The sequence below is a fragment of the Camellia sinensis genome, chromosome 4, assembly GCF_055761805.1.
Source record: "Camellia sinensis isolate YWXY chromosome 4, ASM5576180v1, whole genome shotgun sequence".
Taxonomy (NCBI): Eukaryota; Viridiplantae; Streptophyta; class Magnoliopsida; order Ericales; family Theaceae; genus Camellia; species Camellia sinensis.
In genome coordinates, this window is record NC_138964.1 from 221859172 (window position 1) to 221865003 (window position 5832).

The window sequence follows — 5832 nt, forward strand, 5'->3', positions numbered from 1 at the left end:
TGATGCTCCTGGACCTTCATCCAGGAAGAGGACTAGGACAGACCGATAGCCCTTGGAGTCGCTTGCCATGGATACAGATTTTTGTTGTTTTTCTTTTTTCTTGTACTTTTCTCTTTTGTTGGTAGTTAGGATACTTTGTACTGCCGCAGGCAGATTTTTGTTTTCCTCGAAACTTTGTACTTAAAAAAAGATTATGAAATGAACAAAATTTTTGCTTAAAAAGTGTTACATTTACATATCTCATGTATTGCATCGCATCCCATCATGTTACACTTCAATGTAAATGAAATATGATTAGTTGTCTGAAAATTGAACACTTGCATGGTAATAATCAGATAATTAAACAGCCAACAGCAAAATAAACCCAAGCAACCCACTGCCTGATTCTGGACACACAGCCCTTTTTACTCTACTGGGGATTAATCTGCATACAGCCCATAACACAGCATTCGGTTCATTCTACATACAGCAAATCCTGAGCGGACAGCCCAATCTGACAAGACGGAGCTCAAAGATGGAACCGGTTGGAGTTGAAGCACGCTCAAGTATAGAGAATGGCACAGCATTCTGAGGATAAACGATTTTTGAAATTAAATAAGGGTTTTTCAAACCGGGGTATCGAGCCTACAACTGAACACAGCGGGGAGGACTCAAACAAAAGGGTACACGACCTAAACATAACGAGACACGCTCGGAAGAAACCTAAAGCAAAGGTTGAGGTAAACAAAACAAAAGATACAACAATAGACGCGTTAACGAAGGCAGGGGACCTCGGATCACGAGGAGCCAGTTCAATCTGGGTATAGTTTCCCACCATTTTCTCACTTGCGATTATCACATCACTTGACCCTCAGGCTCGATTTTTCTCTCAAAAACCCTTTGGCTCACTTTTTTCTCTCAACTCACACCTCTCTATTCTTTATTCTCTCATTTTTATCCCTCCCCGGGGTGTTTAATGGATGAATAGGGAGTTGCGGGTTCATGCCCAACGCCGTTAGCTCACAACTATTTCTTCTGGTGGGTAGAGTGCTCTCCTGGTGAGTATGTTGACGACGGGGGAAAGACAGAACGCCTGACTCAACTGTGCCCCTAGTTCATCATTTTGACCATTTTTTGTTTTCGCTTTCTACTAAAACAGTTTTGATCGAAATGAGAGTCGAATTAACATATTTGTTCGATTTTTTATTTGAAAGCCATGCAAGTCAGGCTGTAAGCACTAAAAATTTTCCTTTTTGGGTCCAAGAAAATGGTCCAGTTTTGGAAAATGGAATAGTTTTCGAGAAAATAGTCAACCTCAGTAAAAATTTTCAAAAACTATTTTGCAAACAGTCCATGCTCAACGAGCATGGAACTTACTCTTTGAGATGCGCCACCTCGGATCGGAGGCAATGGAAAATTGCCCCTGGCTTAGTGGGGTGGATGGCAACGAAAAGTTGCCCCTGGTTTGAATGGCGGCTCACGACGACTCGTGGCAACGGAAAGTTGCCCCTTGTTTGGATGGTGCCGCAGCAGTCCGCAAACAGTCTTCATTGGCGGTGGTCGAGCTCTTGGACACAGAGATGACGAAGACGGTCACAACAAATATATGGACACAGTCGCCTTGGAGGGTGTTGTTGACTGGACTTTGGGATGATGAAATTGAAACCATTGCATGGACTGAGACACTATGAAAGCGTTGGGGGCTGGACTTCATGATGAAGTTGCCTACGTATCCCAAACATGGGAATCAAGCCTTACGTAGTTCCGGTTAAGGTACACTCGGGTATTTTAACCTTCACTTTTCAGGCTCTAACTTTTGCCAAGGCGCCCAATGCGGGTCTTCGACCTTGCGAGCTTCTTTTTATTTTCTCCTTTTTTGTTCATTTCTTTTTCTTTTCTTTTCCGCATTTTTTCTTTTCTTTTCTTTTTTGCTTCTTTTTTTTGTATTTTTCTCTTGCTCTAACTTTTGCCTGGGTCGCCCTTCCGGGTTTTCGGCCCAGCGAGCCTCTCAAAGGGTAAAAGTGTAACAAGTCCATGCCAAATGGTTTTTGAAGTTGAAGCCTCTCTGTATCTAGGAGAACGGCTGTTGCAATTATTTGTAGGAGACTCCGTCATGGCTACTCCACGAGCTCCTTCAGGTGAGATCTACTCTTTTGATTCGACTTCGGCGCCTCTTGTTCGAGGGCTGTTTCTAATCTGGCCATACAGACCTTACATGACGTTTGACCGTTTGAACTTTCTGAACGGGTTCGAGGTTCGAAACGGACGGGTTGAATCTTGAGGCTGAGAGCGATCCTAGGCTGCACAATCTCAAGAGCAGTTCCACACAGGTCTTCACAGGGCCGTGTAAACATTTGTTTTTGAAAGTTTTTTAGAAAACGACAAATCGCTCGCGCCGAGGATAGTGTGGAACCAATCTGGATCAAGCCAGGGTCCTTCCCAGTACTCACGCTGACAAGCATGATTTCATTCATTAAGAGCTTATCGCGTCTCTCTTTCTCTTAAAATGATCAAAATTTTGCAAAACCCGAGGAATTCCTTCCTCTTCGTTTTTTATCACCGCAGTGTTCAAAAGGGGTTTTTGAAAAACTTAGGTTAATGCAATGAGCTTGGCGCGCAGGAGAGCAGGCGAGATGTACTGTCAGCCCATTCAAATCCTCTGGCACTTACACTGAAAGCAAGCACGAAAGTGAGATAGCAACAGCTGCTTCATTCAGATTTGTTGGTGTAACTGGCCCTTCGGCAGAAACAGACTCAAAAACAAAACGGGTAATTACAAGACAAAACAGTGTTCGGGACAACAACCCAGAATCACCTGGTATTCTATACAAAGGGGACTGACTCGCCACAACAAGACAAACCTTTAAGCAAAAAGACTGACTCAAGACAAAGAGACAGACTCAAAAAGACTGACTCGATACCCAAGCCAGAATTTACAAAGCTAGCATTCACAAATGCTCAAAAATGCGTGACAGACGCCACATTCAAAATATACCAGATGCCGCCCGTAGGTGGTTCACTTTCTGATTACACACTTGCAGTATCTGTGTCCTCAAAATCCAATAACTGGGTGGTAACGGGCTTGGCTGAGGTGGGCGGGAGGATAACCTCGTTGTCAATCAAATCTTGCACCTCATGACGGAGGTGGAAGCAATTGTCGGTAGCATGGCCTGTTTGCTGGTGGTACGCGCAGTACTGAGCAGCATCATGCGTAGCGGGGAGATTCTTCGGGAGAGGACGAGGCTCCAAGGGTTTAAGGTGCCCCCTCTCGGCAAGGATCTGAAGTGCCTTGGACAGAGGCATGTAGAGAGCATGAAAGGTCCTGCGCCCCTGGGGTAGGTATTTTGGAGTCTGAGCGCTCTTACTAGCCGCACAAGCGAAAGGGTCGGCAGGCGCCACCTTAGCTTTCTGATCTTTCCCAGGTGCAGGGGCGGGAATAGGAGGAACTATTCTGGCATGACGGGGCCTATCCCGATTTTCTGACTGGCTTGAACTACCCTCAGGTGGAGTGGGGAAAGCATCCTCCACAGTTTTTGCCACAACTGCGGATATCTGTTGCTTGTTCATCCCCCTGGCTTTCAAAGCCTCGACTGCCCACAGTAGTTGTTCAATGGGATCGGCATCTGCCTTCATTTTGTCTTTTCCTCTGGCCTCAGCCTGATCGAGGGTTTGGGTTGATGTTGATATGTCATTACCATAGCTGGAGGCCATCTCCGGTTGGCTAAGTTCGATCACAATTTGCCCCAACAACGGGGGTTCCTGGGGTACAAAACTCCCGGCATACGGTGCGGTTGGAGGTGAAGCTGACATTCTGTAGGCGAGATCCGCCACAGACCTCTGGAGATCACCTATCATCCCTATTAGTTCGAATGTAGTAGGCTCGCGAGCCTGGTATAGTTGGGGGCCCAAACCGGGTGCGCAACAGGCGACCTAGGTGGATATGGCATATCAATGTTGGCCTCATTTTGCAGAGTGATCCCTTGATCTAATGCAGCTGTCATAACCACGATCTCTTCTGAATTCTGCGTCATCATAAGTCCTGCCTCAGCAAGGGGGAGCACTAGCTATTCTGTACCAGCTGTCCGAACTGAAAGAGACAACAAACAGCATTTCAGCCCTAAACAGATCAAACACGGGCGTAGCTGAACAACTGCACTCTACTGCTGATCACTGTTCCCCAGAAATCACTGTCCCTAAAAACTGAACCTGATACCCACAGATGACTGATTCTCAACAACACTGATACTGGTGCCCTCGGGCCCGATACTCAAACTTGCAAACTGATATGTACGTTCCCTGTAGAGATACACTCTAAAAACACATAGCAAGTAAAGAGAGCCAAAACACCCCTATGTTGGGGTAGGGTTTCCCTGTCCTATTTTGTCAGGAGCTGGGGTTCCACTATGCACGTAGTAGTTTTCAAACAACCTATAATCGGGTAAGCAACCTGTCCTAACTTGGGATGGTCACTACGGATCCGAATATGCACTAGGTCGAATGGTCAAAAAGGGTGCCCCGGAAAAACCGGGGTTTGTGTTCCCATACTGTCAAAGCCCATAACCGATCAGCCTTATGGTCATGCCTTGACAAGACAAGCCTCCGGCAAACCGTTCAGGAATGGCAGATGGCAAACACTGTGTTCCTAGGCGCACCTATGCACATGCAATGCAAAGAGACACACAAATGAGATCAAAACAAGATATCACGAGTTCGAGTCAAGCTCTCTAAATCCCCAGCAGAGTCGCCAGAAACTGTAGACGTCCTCGAACGCCCCGGGAGGGTGAGTCCCGTTCCGTTCATTTGGGGGCACTACAGCTCGGACTCTTAAATCGTCACGGTTCTTAATCTGAACCAAAGAGTCCAAATCCGGCAAATCATTTTGAGAAACAGATTTTTTGAAAAGAAGTGCCAAACATGGACTGCTTTGCCAGATACAGAGTCGCCACCTAAATATTTTTTACGGGGGAATTTAGGAAACCCTGACTCAGTGCCGAAGGCCACACGTCCGTCATCACCGGAGTTGTCCCGGCTCGGGAGCTAGGGTACGATTGGAGAAGGTCAGCTATGAGCACCCCCTCTCGCCCGATCCGAAGATCGGCCTCTACTAACCATGATATCCGTTTTTGAAAACGTTATGTGTTCTTATTCCATTTATTAGCCTAGAATTACTATGTTATGCACACAGCATACAAGTATAGACTAGATTGCCCAATTTGGAAATAAGCATTGCATATCCGTTTGTTTTGGAAAAATGTTTTGGGATTTGCTACTCGCAAGTAGGCTAAAAATACGGATTTCAACGAGTTTTTCCAACTCAAACAATCCAACCTTCACCCACAGGCATTCTAACAATTTATCACATAAGCATCTAGCCACATGGTAAGCATATTGTCATGATAGCACTCACACGCATGCGATGATGCTAAAGCATAAATACTTACATCGTACTCCGTGCCGAAACAACAAACTAGTTAGCAAACATGCGTGATCCTAGTTCATGTCAAATTGACTAATGCAACACATACAGGATGCAATTAGATAGGCTCGGCTAACCTAAACATGGTACGTGAAATGCTACAACTATCACGTATTCAATTTGAAATTAAAGTACAAATGCAGTTAGAATGATGTGCCGAGCCTGGTGCGTGCAAGGCAAATGTATGAATGCACGCATGCCTTGCATGAGGTATGCTAATTTAAACATGCCCTAATCTACCATCATAAGCAGGTAAATAAAAGGGAAGAAAGAAGTGGGGGTTGGAAGACATACACACCACTCACACACACTTATTACAGATTTGCCCTCGCCCGGAGGGACCGAATAAATAATACAAATTAATTAACTACGCAAGC